Here is a 14648-nt window from a genome sequence, read left to right as displayed (position 1 = left end):
TTCAGAACTGAACTGTAACCTAAAAAAATAAATAAATTAGGCAATACTTCGCTTCTTACATTATACTGATAATGAGCCGTGCCCACCCCGAGATGACCCCAGTTTTGACCGTTTGTATAAACGGAGACCACTATTAGACCGTTTCAGTGCCCGGTTTTCCCAAGCATTCACCCCCAAGAAGTGTATTTCTATTGATGAGTCCCTGGTACATTTTAAAGGGAGGGTTCAATTCCGCGAGTACCTGCCGGGTAAGAGGGCAAGGTATGGCGTGAAGATGTATAAGCTGTGCGAGAGTGCATCAGGGTATACCTACAGGTTTAGGCTATATGAAGGAAAGGCCACCCCCAAACCAGACTGCATCCTGGACTACAATAGGTACATGGGAGGGATGGACTTATTAGATCAAATCCTGAAGCCCTACAGCGCAATGCGGTGTGGTATAAGAAGCTGGCCGGGCACATCATACAGATGGCATTGTACAATGCGTACGTGCTACATCGATGTGCAGGCCAGAGGGGAACTTTCCTGGAATTTCAAGAGGGGATTATCAAGAACCTAATCTTTAGGGACCAAGAAGGGGGGGGCACCCAGTACTTCTGGAAGCGGGGCCACACGCATCGTACCAGGGCGGCAACACTTTCCAGGAGAAGTTCCCCAAACTGGCAAGAAGGGAAAAAGTCAAACGAGGTGCAAAGTCTGCTATAAGAGGGCGATAAGGGATGACACAATATATCAATGTGACACGTGTCCCGAAAAACCAGAGCTCTGTATGAAAGAGTGTTTTAATATTTATCATGCATCCCTTGGTTTATAATTTACCCCAATTTTACTTACCCTGATGTACTCCGCACAGCTTATCCCCCCTCGTCTTTCCCTTCTGAGCCCTGCTGTGTGCCCAGGCAGCTGATAACAGCCACATGTAGGGTATTGCCATACCCGGGAGAACCCACATTACAGTTTATGGGGTGTAGGTCTCCGGTCAAAATGCTCACTACACCTCCAGATGAATGCCTTAATGGTGTAGTTTTGAAAACGGGGTCACTTCTTGCGGGTTTCAACTGCACTAGTACCTCAGGGGCTTCTGCATACATGACTTCGCACTAGAAAATCCCCAGTAGGCAAAATGGTGGTCCTTTCCTTCTGAGCCCTCCCATGGGCCCAAACGGCAGTTTATCACCACAAATGGGGTACTGCCGCACTCAGGACAAATTGGGCAACAGAATGGGGTATTTTGTTTCTTGTGAAAATAAGAAATTTTCAGCCAAAACTACATATTATTTGAAAAAAATAATTTTGTTTTCATTCCCAGCCCAATTCAAATAAGTTCTGTGAAAAAACTATGGGGTCAAAATGGTCACAACACCCATAAATGAATTCCTTGAGGGGTGTAGTTTCCAAAATGGGGTCAATTGTGGTTAGTTTATATTGCTTTGATACCTCTGGGGCTCTGCAAATGTGACATGGCACCCGAAAACCAATCTAGCAAAATCTGGACTCCAAAGCACAAATAGCGCTCCTTTCCTTCTGAGCCCTCCCATGGGCCCAAACGGCAGTTTATCACCACAAATGGGGTATTGCCGCACTCAGGACAAATTGGGCAATAAAATGGAGTATTTTATTTCTTGTGAAAATAAGAATTTTTGAGCTAAAATTACATATTATTGGAAAAAATATATATTTTTTTAATTCCCAGCCCAATTCAAATAAGTTCTGTGAAGAAACTATGGGGTCTAAATGGTCACATTACCCATAAATGAATTCCTTGAAGGGTGTAGTTTTCAAAATGGGGTCACTTCTGGTGGGTTTCCATTGCTTTGATACCTCTGGGGCTCTGCAAATGCGACATGGCACCCGACAACCAAATCAGCAAAATCTGTACTCCAAAGAACACACAGTGCTCCTTCCCTTCTGAGGCCTCCCATGGGCCCAAACGGCAGTTTATCGCCACAAATGGGGTATTGCTGCACTCAGGAGAAATTGGGCAACAAAATTGAGTATTTTGTTCCCGGTGAAAATAAAAAATTTTGATCAAAAATTACATCTTATTGGAAAAAATGTCATTTTTTTAATGTCACAGCCCAATTGAAATAGGTGCTGTGAAAAAACTGTGCGGTCAAAATGCTAACAACAACAATAAATGAATTCCTTGAGGGGTGTAGTTTCCAAAATTGGGTCACTTCTGGTGGGTTTCCATTGCTTTGATACCTCTGAGGCTCTGCAAATGCGACATGGCACCCGAAAACCAATCCAGCAAAATCTGGACTCCAACAAACACATAGCGCTCCTTTCCTTCTGAGCCCTCCCATGGGCCCAAACGGCAGTTTATCACCACAAATGGGGTATTGCCACACTAAGGACAAATTGGGCAACAAAATGGGGTATTTTGTTCCCTGTGAAAATAAGAAATTTTGATCACAAATGACATTTTGTTGGAAAAAATTAAATTTTTTTCATTTCACAGCCCAATTCAAATACGTGCTGTGAAAAAACTGTGCGGTCAAAATGGTAACAACAACCATAAATGAATTCCTTGAGGGGTCTAGTTTCCAAAATGGGGTCACTATTCGGGGATTCCTACTGTTTTGGCACCTCAACACCTCTTCAAACCTGGCATGCTGCCTAAAATATATTCTAATAAAAAAGAGGACTCAAAATGCACTAGGTGCTTCTTTGCTTCTAGGGCTTGTGTTTTAGTCCACGAGCGCACTAGAGCCACATGTGGGACATTTCTAAAAACTGCAGAATCTGGACAATACATATTTAGTAGTGTTTCTCTGGTAAAACCTTCTGTGTTACAGAAAAAAAATTGATAAAATTGAAATTCAGCAAGAAAAATGAAATTTGCAAATTTCACCTCCACTTTGCTTTAATTCCTGTGAAATGCTTGAAGGGTTAAAAAACTTTCTAAATGCTGTTTTGAATACTTTGAGGGGGTCTAGTTTTATCAGGGTTTCTAATACATAGGCCACTCAAAGCCACTTCAGAACTGAACAGGTACCTTAAAAAAAAAGCTTTTGAAATTTTATTAAAAATATGAGAAATTGCTGTTTATGTTCTAAGCCTTGTAACGTCCAAGAAAAATAAAAGAATGTTCAAAAAACGATGCCAATCTAAAGTAGACATATGGGAAATGTGAACTAGTAACTATTTTGGGTGGTATAACCGTCTGTTTTACAAGCAGATGCATTTAAATTCTGAAAAATGCTATTTTTTCAAAATTTTCTCTAAATTTTGTAATTTTTCACCAATAAACACTGAATATATCGACCAAATTTTACCACGAACATGAAGCCCAATGTGTCACAAGAAAACAATCTCAGAATCGCTTGGGTAGGTTTAAGCATTCCGACGTTATTACCACATAAAGTGAAATATGTCAGATTTGAAAAATGGGCTCTGAGCCTTAAGGCCAAAACTAGGCTGCGTCCTTAAGGGGTTAAAAAAAATGATATAATATAATTGTTTTAAATATTGATCCAGTCTGATTGCTTATGGTTTAGGTTCAACTTCCTATTTTTTTATTTTTTGTTTTCCTGATATATTTATTAGTTCAGTATTGGTCACCACTTTGAGAATCTTCTGTTAATATAGAATTCTGACTGGTCCATTGATAAAGCCTTCTCTTAGATTTATTTGATATAAACAATAGAGATTAGTGAAAAGCATTTTTCCTTTTCTTCTTTTAGGTTTTGTCTTTTTTTAATGGAGAAGATGTTCCCTATTTCACTACATTGAACCGATATAGAAGAGAAGAACAATTAAAAGAAATTATTTAAAAAAAATAATAAAAACCAACAAGGCATTTACATTTCGAACCACATTTGTTATGTGTGTATTATTTATATAACATGCTGAAATAATAAGCAAGGATGTTATGGACCAATAAATGATTTTTTATACAACTAGTTCTACCAAATAGTGGTCGCATAATACTGCCATGCAATACCTAAATAATGCTCTCCGAAAGTGTCCACATAATACTATAATTTACAGCCCACATTATACTGCCATATAGTAACAAAATATAACTACGTACCATATACAATTGACATAATACTGGCAAATAGTGAGCAATTCACTGCCAAAATAATACCATTATACACTGCTACATAATACTGAGTAGTTTTATGGTTCATTTTAATCTATGTTAGGTAAAGGTAATTATGATATCCTTGTTAAGTCAAGGGGTAAGTTAGTGGAGGGGTTGCTGTTAACATTCCTGGAAAGCTGAGGTGGTGACGGGGTTAATATTTACAGTGGTTTAGGGTAGTAAACTGGTTAGTATTAAAATCCTACAAAAAGTGAAGTGGTCGATGTTAACATCTGTGGTGAAAGGGTACATCACCCGATGGTCCATGGCAGTTAAAGGGTTAACTGTACGCTTTCTGATGGTCTACGGTAAAAAAGTGATTAATGTTAAAGTCGATGAGGGTCTAATGTAGTGAAGGTGTTAATTATAAATTAGAATTTTTTTTAAGTTTATTTTTTATATTGGCTATAAATGGCCAAGTTACAAAAGCTGCAATACCTTTATAACTGCTTTTTATAAAAAATAAACATTTGACCTTTTTTTACTATTGGCATTCCCTTCTGGCTTTTGCTCAACTCATTCCTTCTCCCCTTCCCTTTTCAACAGCTGCGTAATGAGGTGGTAGACCTGACTAGGTAGAAATACAACATCAGATCTATTAGAGGTAGCCACATGATGAGGTCACATGGTCGCTGTACAGAGCTGTTCTTCGTACAAGAAGAGTATAGAGCAAAGGGAGGGCATATAAGGGCTGAGCCAAGTTAGCAGTGTTTACATATGTCCAAGGTCAGCCAGAGGCGATGCCAGCAATAAAGGGTACAACAAAGAAAAAGCAATTATTAAGTTGTTATATCTCTTGCAACATCAAAAAAATAATTCAGGACAACAACCTTCAATTGTAAAATCCCTGGAGGTCCTGTAAAGTGGGAAGATAAATACCCAAGAAACAGATTGTTTTTTGGGTCCTTCATGACATTGTAAATAGTATACAATTATAATAGTGCACTGTACTCTTAATATGTGCTATTATCTGCTGGTTTTGTGTCTCTTCCCCACTAGGTGGCGAACAGTCAGTGGTCAGTCCAGCCACTGTGAAGACTGCATTGGAGTAGAAGTCCTCAGGCCAACCACTGTGTGTATTGTACTTTATATAGTGTTATGCAGATGTTGTGTTACATAGTACGGTTGAAAAAATACATATGTCCATCAAGTTCACCCATACCTCCCAACCGTTCCGGATACGGCGGGACAGTCCCGGTTTCTCACCGATGTCCAACCGTCCCGGGCGGTCTGCAAAATGCCCCGCTGGGCGCTGCAGCTGTATCAAAACAGCTGATCGCTGCAGCAATCAAAAGAAGGCAGGAGTCTTGCGGCGGTGTTCTCACTGGGATCGATGCCAGCACGGGAGTGGACCAGTCCAGTCACCTGACCTGTCAACTGACCTCCCCATTCAGGTGACAGGTCAGGTGACTGGACTAGTCCACTCCCGGGCCGGCATAGATCCCAGTGAGAACGCCGCCGCAAGACTCCTGCCTTCTTCTGACGGTGAGTGAAAGCAGAGCGGAGACTGGCAGCAGTAGGGCCAGCTACCTCTTATAAGGGGGTTGTGTTGCGCTACCTACAGGGAGCTATTTACAGGGGGGCTGTGTCTGGCGCTATGTACAGGGGGCTGTATCTGGTTTGCCAGGTGTGCCCAATCAAAGGAAAACTACTTAAGAAGGACGTTCCACATTATTAAGCAGGCCACAGGTTTCAAGCAATATGGGAAAGAAAAAGGATCTCTCTGCTGCCGAAAAGCGTGAAATAGTGCAATACCTTGGACAAGGTATGAAAACATTGGATATTTCAAGACAAAGTAAGCAGGATCATCGTACTGTGAAAAGATTTGTGGCGGATTCAGAGCACAGACGGGTTCGTTCAGATAAAGGCATAATGAGGAAGGTTTCTGCCAGACAAATTAATAGGATTAGGAGAGCAGCTGCTAAAATGCCATTGCAAAGCAGCAAACAGGTATTTGAAGCCGCTGGTGCCTCTGGAGTCCCGCGAACCTCAACCTCAAGGTGTAGGATCCTCCAGAGGTTTGCAAGTGTGCATAAAGCTATTATTCGGCCACCCCTAAACAATGCTCACAAGCAGAAACGGTTGCAGTGGGCTCAGAAATACATGAAGACTATGTAAAGGATCTGCCAGACACAGCTTCTGTGTCGACGCCCGTGGGTAATCAGTCTGCACCTGCTCCTAAGTCTGAGAGAGTGACACGATCTTCTACCAGTCAGGCTGGGAGGCTGAGGAGTGGGAGAGCCTATCACAGCCTGGCCAGACGGAGCTAGCTCCCGTCCTCTATCTATTTATACCTGCATTTCCTGCTCCTCCTTTGCCTGTGATTCTTTTCTGTTTCCTGGCTCTGCTACTCCTGCTATGATTATTGACCTTGCTTCATTTTTGACCCTGGCTTTACTGACTACGCTCCTGCTCTGCGATTTGTACCTCGTGCACTCCTGGTTTGACTCGACTCGTTCACTACTCTTGTTGCCCACTGTGTTGCCGTGGGCAACTGTCCCATTTCCCTTAGCTTCTGTGTACACTTCTCTGTTTGTCTGTCGTGCACTTATTGAGCGTAGGGACCGTCGCCCAGTTGTACGCCGTCGCCTAGGACGGGCCATTGCAAGTAGGCAGGGACTGAGTGGCGGGTAGATTAGGGCTCACCTGTCTGTCTCCCTTACCCGTCATTACAGACTAATTTTCAAACCGCGTTGTTTACTGATGAGTGCCATGCAAACCTGGATGGTCCAGATGGATGGAGTAGTGGATGGTTGGTGAATGGCCACCATGTCCCAACAAGGCTGCGACGTCAGCAAGGAGGTGGCGGAGTCATGTTTTGGGCTGGAATCATGGGGAGAGAGCTGGTAGGCCCCTTTAGGGTCCCTGACGGTGTGAAAATGACCTCTGCAAAGTACGTAGAGTTTATAACTGACCATTTTCTTCCATGGTACAAAAAGAAGAACTGTGCCTTCCGTAGCAAAATTATCTTCATGCATGACAATGCACCATCTCATGCTGCAAAGAATACCTCTGTGTCATTGGCTGCTATGGGCATAAAAGGAGAGAAACTCATGGTGTGGCCCCGTGTTCCCCTGACCTCAACCCTATTGAGAACCTTTGGAGCATCCTCAAGCAAAATATCTATGAGGGTGGGAGGCAGTTCAATGGATGCAAGAATTGTGACGGTGATATCAAAGAAGGGGTCCTATGTTAACATGTAACTTGGCCTGTTTTGTTTTTTTTTGATTGAAAGAGCTTTTGATTTCTGCAAATATGACCTCCTGATGCTGCAAATTCAACAAATTACCATTTTAGTACTCTTTACAACCTTTAAAATGTTTTGATCTCTGTTGTGCATAATAATTTGAAACAGTGCATTTTGAGTTTTTTACTTCTAAAAAAAAATCTGTTATCATTAGGAGATTTGTTCAATAAAATTCGCATTATACTCCAACGGTTCATGGCTTGAAGATTATACTGACTGTCATTTGCATCGACTATTTAGGAAAATCAGCGAAAAATAACATTTGCATAATAATTTGGAATGCGGTGTATTTGGCAAGGGTTGTTGGGTTCCATTGTGGCCTGTACCCGGGCCTGCCTGATCAGTTGAATCCGTATCCCAATACCTACGCATTCGCTCCTTAGGATCACAATTTTTGTCTCATATAGACGGAAAACCTCTTACTAGGTTCCAATTTTCGGCAGTTTTCAAATCAGCCTTAGCCCATGTCGGACTTCGGAACCCACTCCTTCTTCATTGGCGAGGCTACTGCCGCCAGCGGTTTGGGTTTATCCGATGACTAAGTGCGTTGCATCGGGCGCTGTCATTCGGATTGCTTTGCTGGTTATATTCTCCCCTATCTGGTTTTGCATTCATTTTTGTTTTCCGCAGATTTTTAAGCAGGCGTTGTCTCATTCCGGTTTTTCTCCCTCGGAATTTGTTGCCTATTCTTTTCGTATTGGCGTGTCTAGTATGGCCAGTGATGTTGCCTCAGTCATTTTTCTTTTCACAGGTTTCCGTCCGGTTGTATTGATTGTTAGTCATTAGTATGTTTTTTGGGCTGAACATCAGGCTGCCATCCGCCCTGGAGGTCGTTCCCTTGGATTTACATCGGCTGATGTGCACTGGCGTGGGCTCCGGGGCTTGCACTGGCTGCAAGCAGTGGCGTAACTACCGCGGTAGCAGCCGTAGCGGCCGCTACGGGGCCCGGGGCTTGAGGGGGCCCGTGCCGCCAGCCGACACACCCACCCAAATGCCCGGTGGCGCCGCTAGCAGCCGTCATGGCTGCTACAGCGGTAGCGCCGCTACTGTGGGGCCCGCGCCGCCGAGCCTTACACAGGCCCTCTCATGCCTGTAGGTGTCGCTAGCACCGGAGGGGGCCCCGGTGCTAGCGGCAGCCAAATACATGTATTAGCACTGAATGGCCGGGCATGTTCCGTGCCTGACCATCCAGTGCCTTACAATGACACTGATTGGCTAGCGGCGCGATGACATCATCTCGCCGCTTCCATGCTTGGAAGGTGCTGATTCGCGGGGCAAGTCATTCTGCCCCGCCAATCAGCGTCATTGAGGGACGCTCGTTCAGCTCCTGCAGACATGCTCAAAAGAGAGCATGTCTGCATCGCCAGTGAACAGCGTGGGAACGGGATCATGTGAGTATGTCAACTTTACATATTTTTTTTCCTCATAAAAATGTGAATGGCATTATCTATAGTGGGGGGGGTCTATCTACAGGGGGGGGTCGTCTTTATGTGGGCTATTATATATAGGGGGGGTCTATATGTGGGGCAGTAGCTACACGGTGGTCTATATGTGGGGCAGTAGCTACAGGGGGGTCTATATGTGGGGGTGTGGGCCACTATATACAGGGGGCTCTATATGTGGGCCATTATATAGAGGGGGGGTCTATATGTGGGCCACTATATACAGGGGGGGGTCTATATGTGGGGCACTAGCTACAGGGGAGGTCTGTATGTGTGGATGTGGGCCACTATCTACAGGGGGGTCTATATGTGGGGCAGTATATGTGAGACACTATACAGGGGTGGGCTATATGTAGAGCACTATCTATAGGGGAGCTATTTTTTAGGGTACTTTCTATAGGGGTGGGCTATGTGTGGGACACTATATACAGGGGTGGGTTACCTGTGGGGCACTAGCAACAGGGTGGCTATATGTAGTGCACAGTCTACAGGGGTGGGCTATATGTGGGACACTACATACAGGGGGAGCTATATGTGAGACACTATCTACAGAGGTGGGCTATACGTGGAGCACTAACCATAGGGGAAGCTATATGTAGGGCAGCACGGTGGCTCAGTGGTTAGCACTATTGCCTTGCAGCTCTGGAGTCCATATGCGGGCACTATCTACAGTGGCTTCTATGTAGGTCACTATCTACAGGGGGCACGGTGTGTGTGTGTGTGACAGTTATATTTAGATGTGTTGAGAATTTTAACTTTGTTTACAGGTGCAGAAATGTTTTAAAAGTGAGAAGCTGAAGACATCTAAACGGAAAACTGCAGAAATGCGTCATGGCCGGGAGAAATCCATGATAGATGTCTGAACCGGAGGGAGAAGAAAAGAACTAGAATCTGAGACGTCACCGGTGAGTCACTTAATGTAAATGTTTATTCTGCCTCTAATCAGTATTGTAGTCACTGTATGATCTGCAGCGAGATGATGGTGGTATGATTTTTTTTTTGTGAAACCGCATCTCCCAGCATATCCTTACCATTGTTCCAGCCATGCTGGGAGCTGTAGTTTTACGCCGTACAAACCTATACGCAGTGGCGTAACTACCGCTATAGTAGCCGTAGCGACTTCTACGGGGCCTGCAGCATGCGGGGGCCCGTGCCACCCGCCGGCACGGCCCCTTCCCATGGCCGCAGGCTCCGCTAGCAGCCGCTATGGCTGCTACAGCGCGACGCCACTGAAGGGGTTGTTCCTACAAAAGACATGCATCCCCTATCCACAGGATAGGGGATACATGTGGGTTCGCTGGGACGCCCAGCGATGAGGAGAACGGGGGACCGAAAGTCCCCCCTAAGTTCTCCATGACAAACCTCGGACTTCCGGGGTCTGTGTCGGCAGCTCCATGGAAATGACTTGCGCACCGGTCGTGCTTGTGCGCATGCGTGACCAGCGCTCCTTTCATTTTCGGTGCCAGCGATCACACATGTATCCCCTATCCTGTGGATAGGGGATGCATGTCTTTTGTAGGGCAAACTATAGGCTGGTTTTTTTTGGGGGGGGGGCTATATGGCGTTATCTACAGAGGGGGTCTGTATGGTGTTATCTTCAGAGGGGGCTGTATGGCATTATCTACAGAGGGGGTCTGTATGGCGTTATCTACAGGGGGTCTGTATGGCGTTATCTACAGGGGGCTGTGTATGGTGCTATCTACAGAAGGCGACTGTCTGGCGTTATCTACAGAGGGGGTCTGTATGGCGTTTTCTACAGGGGGATTGTATGGCGTTATCTACAGGGGCTGTGTATGGTGCTATCTATAGGGGGCGCTGTGTTGTGGAATCTATAGGGAGGCACTATCTACAAGGGGGGGGGGTTGTGTAATACCCAGCAGAGGGGGGGGGGCCCCAGTCAAAAGTTTGCTATGGGGCCCAGTCTTTCCTAGTTACGCCCCTGGCTGCAAGCTTTGCCCCAAGTGATGGATATCAGCAGACACCGAATGGCTTCGAGAGTCTTGGTCATTTATGTTGGGGGCAACGATCTGTGTAATGTGCAGTTTGGTGAATTGATTGCACTTATCCAATCGGATTTGGAATGTTTTGCCTTTTTCTTTCTGGAACTTGTGTTGGTCTAGACGGAGGTTATTCACCGGGCTGTATGGCATGGGGCTTGAGATGTTAACGATATTGAGCATGGCAGGCACCTTCTGAATACTAGGGTATCACGGTTTGTGAGGTTGGCCTCAGCCACTGCAGTGATATCTGGTTCACCATATATTAATCCTAGGGCAGCAAAGAAGGTCTTAACTGAAAAAAGTTCAGAGGCATCAGGTCTCAATGAAAAACCCCATGTTTGAGGATCTCCCGGCAATAGGGAAATGCCGAGACCAACTCACTGCTGCTCAGTTCCAGAGGAAAAAGGTCTTAGATGAAAATACAAATTGCAACTCTCCCGAAAATTAATAAAACACTTAAGATCAACAGAAAAACGATCCGGTAAGTTCATTTTTGGTTCAACCGGAGTAGCAGCTGGAACGACTGCTTGGAGCTGCGCAGTCTCATGGTGTTGAATCCTTTTGGCCAGATCTTGTACCAGCTGAGTCAGACAGTGCATCTGTTCCACTAGGCTGTGCATGGGTTCCATAGTGGAAATATAATTTTTTAAATGGCTTGTGAATATGTAATGGAAACACTAGTTGAGCAATTCTGCAGAGTGCAAGTTATGGAATTGCTCTGTAAGCAACTCCCAAAAGGCAGCTGGAGACTGTCTGGATAAAGCATGCAGGTAATCCGCTATCTCAAGTCCGTCACTACTCTGATCAGCAGAGTCTAAGTCTACTCTATGGTCTTCACTAGAGCCCACCGCAGGGCAGGTTGGATTTGGCTGCAAAGAACCCAGGTTGCATTAACAGAATACAATGTTGGACAGGAGGTGCAATGAAGGCAATACCAGAAAGGAACACAGACAGGGTAAACAGAAAACAGAGTACACGACCAGGAGAGGCTGTAAGTCCAAATCAGAAAGCAGAAGAATACCAGGAGTTGAAGAGGTCAAAACCACCCGTGAGCAGAATGTCCAAATCAGTGAGCAAAAGGGTTCATCTAAAGACAAAGCCGAGGTCGAGTTCCAATAATCAAAATAGTCAGGTGATACAGGGTGTTGCCAGGAGCTTGACCAGAAACTTCAATACACAGAGAAATTCACAAGCAACAATGAAAGAACTGACCAGACTTAAATACTCCACCCTAGAATCTGATAGGAAGAAGACAGAGAAATGAGATTGGCTCTGCAACTCAAACCAGAGCCACCCAGAAGCTAGGCTAGTAGTCATGACAATCTTAAAGAGACAGACATTTCCAAACACCTAGTTTTTGTAGGCTGGGGGTCGTAGGAACGTGTAGGTGGGATTACACGACCTCCTTAGTGCCATTTTTTTTAATTTGTAACCAGTCTACCTACATGCTCCTGCATATGGTCCGTTCGGCATTCGGGGATTTTTAGACTGAGAATTAATGTGATTTGGGTTTGAATTAAATGTTCAAATAAAGTATTTAACAATTTTATATTTAAATAAATAACTGTGGCTGACCCCGAGTCAACCCACAATTAAAAGTTAATTTGTCTCTGGTCTTTTATTATGTCTCATTTACCTAGCCCAATTTTGTAAAGGAAGGTCATTATTTAGGCAGTCTAGGGTTGGGGGATTTGGTGGGCTGTGCTTCAGCTATTGGGTTTAAATGCCCGCATTTAGGGAGGGGTTATAGTTATGTTAATGGAAAGGGGACTTATATTGGATGCCCCTGCTTTTCTCCTCTCAAGGTGATTTTCAGCTTCCCTCCCTCCCTATTTTTCCCTTCATGTTCTTGGTTTATTGCTCTTCCTTCGAGTTGGTTTTGCGATAAAAATACATGGGATATTTTTAAAAGCTGCAGAATCTGGGCAATAAATATTGAGTTGTTTTTCTCTGGCTAAGTGTTACAGAAAAAAATGGGTTAAAATTGAATTTCTGGAAAAAATAAAATAAACCCCAGTGGACATTACAGTTTGCTCAGGGCATGTATCCCGCTGGTCAACCCAAGACGGCAGTTCAAACCATGCAAGCGGACATGAACAATCTCCGACCACGCCAGGATCAGCTTCTGCAAGAGGTCAATTCCATCACCAGTTGCTGTCACCTCAACTGCCTGCCTATGGTTCATCCTACCCGATCTCCTGTTCCTGTATCCAGTGTCCATGATGACTTCAGTATCTGTGTACGGTGTCTGTGTCAAGTCCAGTGTCCGTGACAACTTCAGTATCCATGTCCGGTGTCCGTGTCCAGTCCAGTGTCCGTGATGACTTCGGTGTCCGTGTCAAGTCCAGTGTTCGTGACGACTTCAGTATCCGTGTCCAGTGTCCGTGTCAAGTCCAGTGTCCGTGACAACTTCAGTATCCGTGTCCGGTGTCCGTGATAAGTCCAGTATCTGCGTCCAGTGTTCGAGACCAGTTCTGCTTCCAAAAATCCAGCACAAACCAGCTTCCAATAATTCAGCTCAAGCCAGCTTCCGATAATCCAGCACAAACCATTGACAATATTCTGAGACTTTTTGTCACAGCTCTTACATCGCATGTGAGGGATACGATGGATGTACTAAGGAAATTAGAAGACATGCGATGTGAACCTAACGTGCTATTTGCGAGTCTTCATGTTAACTCTACAGCTCTATTCCACATGACCAAGGGTGTAGGGCTGTGGAGAGCTTCCTTCTAGGCAGAGCGACCCAGCTTAATGCCCTTAATGAATTTGTAGTGAAGTTACTTATGTTCGTGCTTGAGCATAATTTCTTCTTGTTTGACCCCAAAAATTGGGAAAAATAAGTAGATTGTAGTGAGGAGATGGAAATTTGGACGTCATCCATTCTTCTATGGCTAAGATTGATTGATGATTTCTTGATCTTATGGTCGGGATCGAAAGAGAAATTCAGTGAATTAGTGTCTATTCTCAATGTGAACAATATGAGCTTATTTTTTACGTTCAACATTGATGAGATGAACATTACGTTTCTGGACATCAGAATTCAAAGAACAGAGCTGGGATGCATCCATACAAATGTACAAAAAGGATACAGCAACTAACAACTTGCTACGTTGGGAAAGCTCGCATCCTAAAGCACTTAAAAAAGGTATACCGAAGGGTCAATACTTTAGAGCACAGCGTAATTGCTCTACAATATAGGACTTTAAGATTTCAGACCAGGATCTAAGAGAGAGATTCAAATGTAGGGGTTACTCACAAGGGATATTGAAGAGTGCATACCAACATGCCCTTGGGTCCAATAGAGACCAACTTCTGAATCCCAAGAAACATCCGACAAAAGGAGAACAGATGAGAGTCATAGGGACATATGACTCAGCCAGTGAAGAAGTTTGAGGAATCCTAGAAACATCTTGTGGTATCCTCAAAGCTGATCCTGATATTGGTGGATTGGTGAGTGATAATTCCTCGATCACCTATAGAAGGGACGCAACATTAGAGACAGATTGGTGCATAGTCACCTCAAACACAGAATAAGACCTCTTGGCTCACTACGAGCTTGAAAGGCCCATTCAGATGTGGTACCTGCAAAGCCTGTGATTCCATTTACAGTAATAAAACCTTTAAGAGCAACACAACAGGAAAGATCTATGATAATAGATCAGTCATCAATTGCAAAACCAGAGGGGTCGTTTATCTCATTACATGTTCAGTATGTAGATAAGACCATAAGGGAGTTTAGAAGGAGGATTAGGGAGCACATATGCGATATCATCAGGAAGGAGGATACTACAGTTTCACGGCATGTAAGGGAAAGCCATCAGGGTGATTGCACTTGTTGAGGTTTATGGGGAGGCATAATGGATATT

The 14648-nt window shown here is 44.3% G+C and overlaps 1 protein-coding gene and 1 long non-coding RNA gene across 2 annotated transcripts in view; one reads left to right on the top strand and one right to left on the bottom strand.

Moving 5' to 3' along the window:
- Positions 1 to 3754, top strand: part of LOC142740965 (uncharacterized) — a 59037-nt gene extending 55283 nt beyond the window's left edge. Inside the window, exon 3 of the long non-coding RNA XR_012880941.1 lies at positions 3687 to 3754. This is a non-coding gene — a long non-coding RNA (uncharacterized LOC142740965). The remainder of the gene's footprint in view (positions 1 to 3686) is intronic.
- The window catches only part of ONECUT3 (one cut homeobox 3), a 225489-nt gene that overhangs the window by 67058 nt on the left and 143783 nt on the right, over positions 1 to 14648 (bottom strand). The window lies entirely within an intron of this gene.

The sequence above is a fragment of the Rhinoderma darwinii genome, chromosome 1 (assembly GCF_050947455.1).
Source record: "Rhinoderma darwinii isolate aRhiDar2 chromosome 1, aRhiDar2.hap1, whole genome shotgun sequence".
In the NCBI taxonomy this organism is placed as follows: domain Eukaryota; kingdom Metazoa; phylum Chordata; class Amphibia; order Anura; family Rhinodermatidae; genus Rhinoderma; species Rhinoderma darwinii.
Note: the sequence above shows the minus strand (reverse complement) of the source record. Positions and strands in the feature narration are given on the sequence as shown.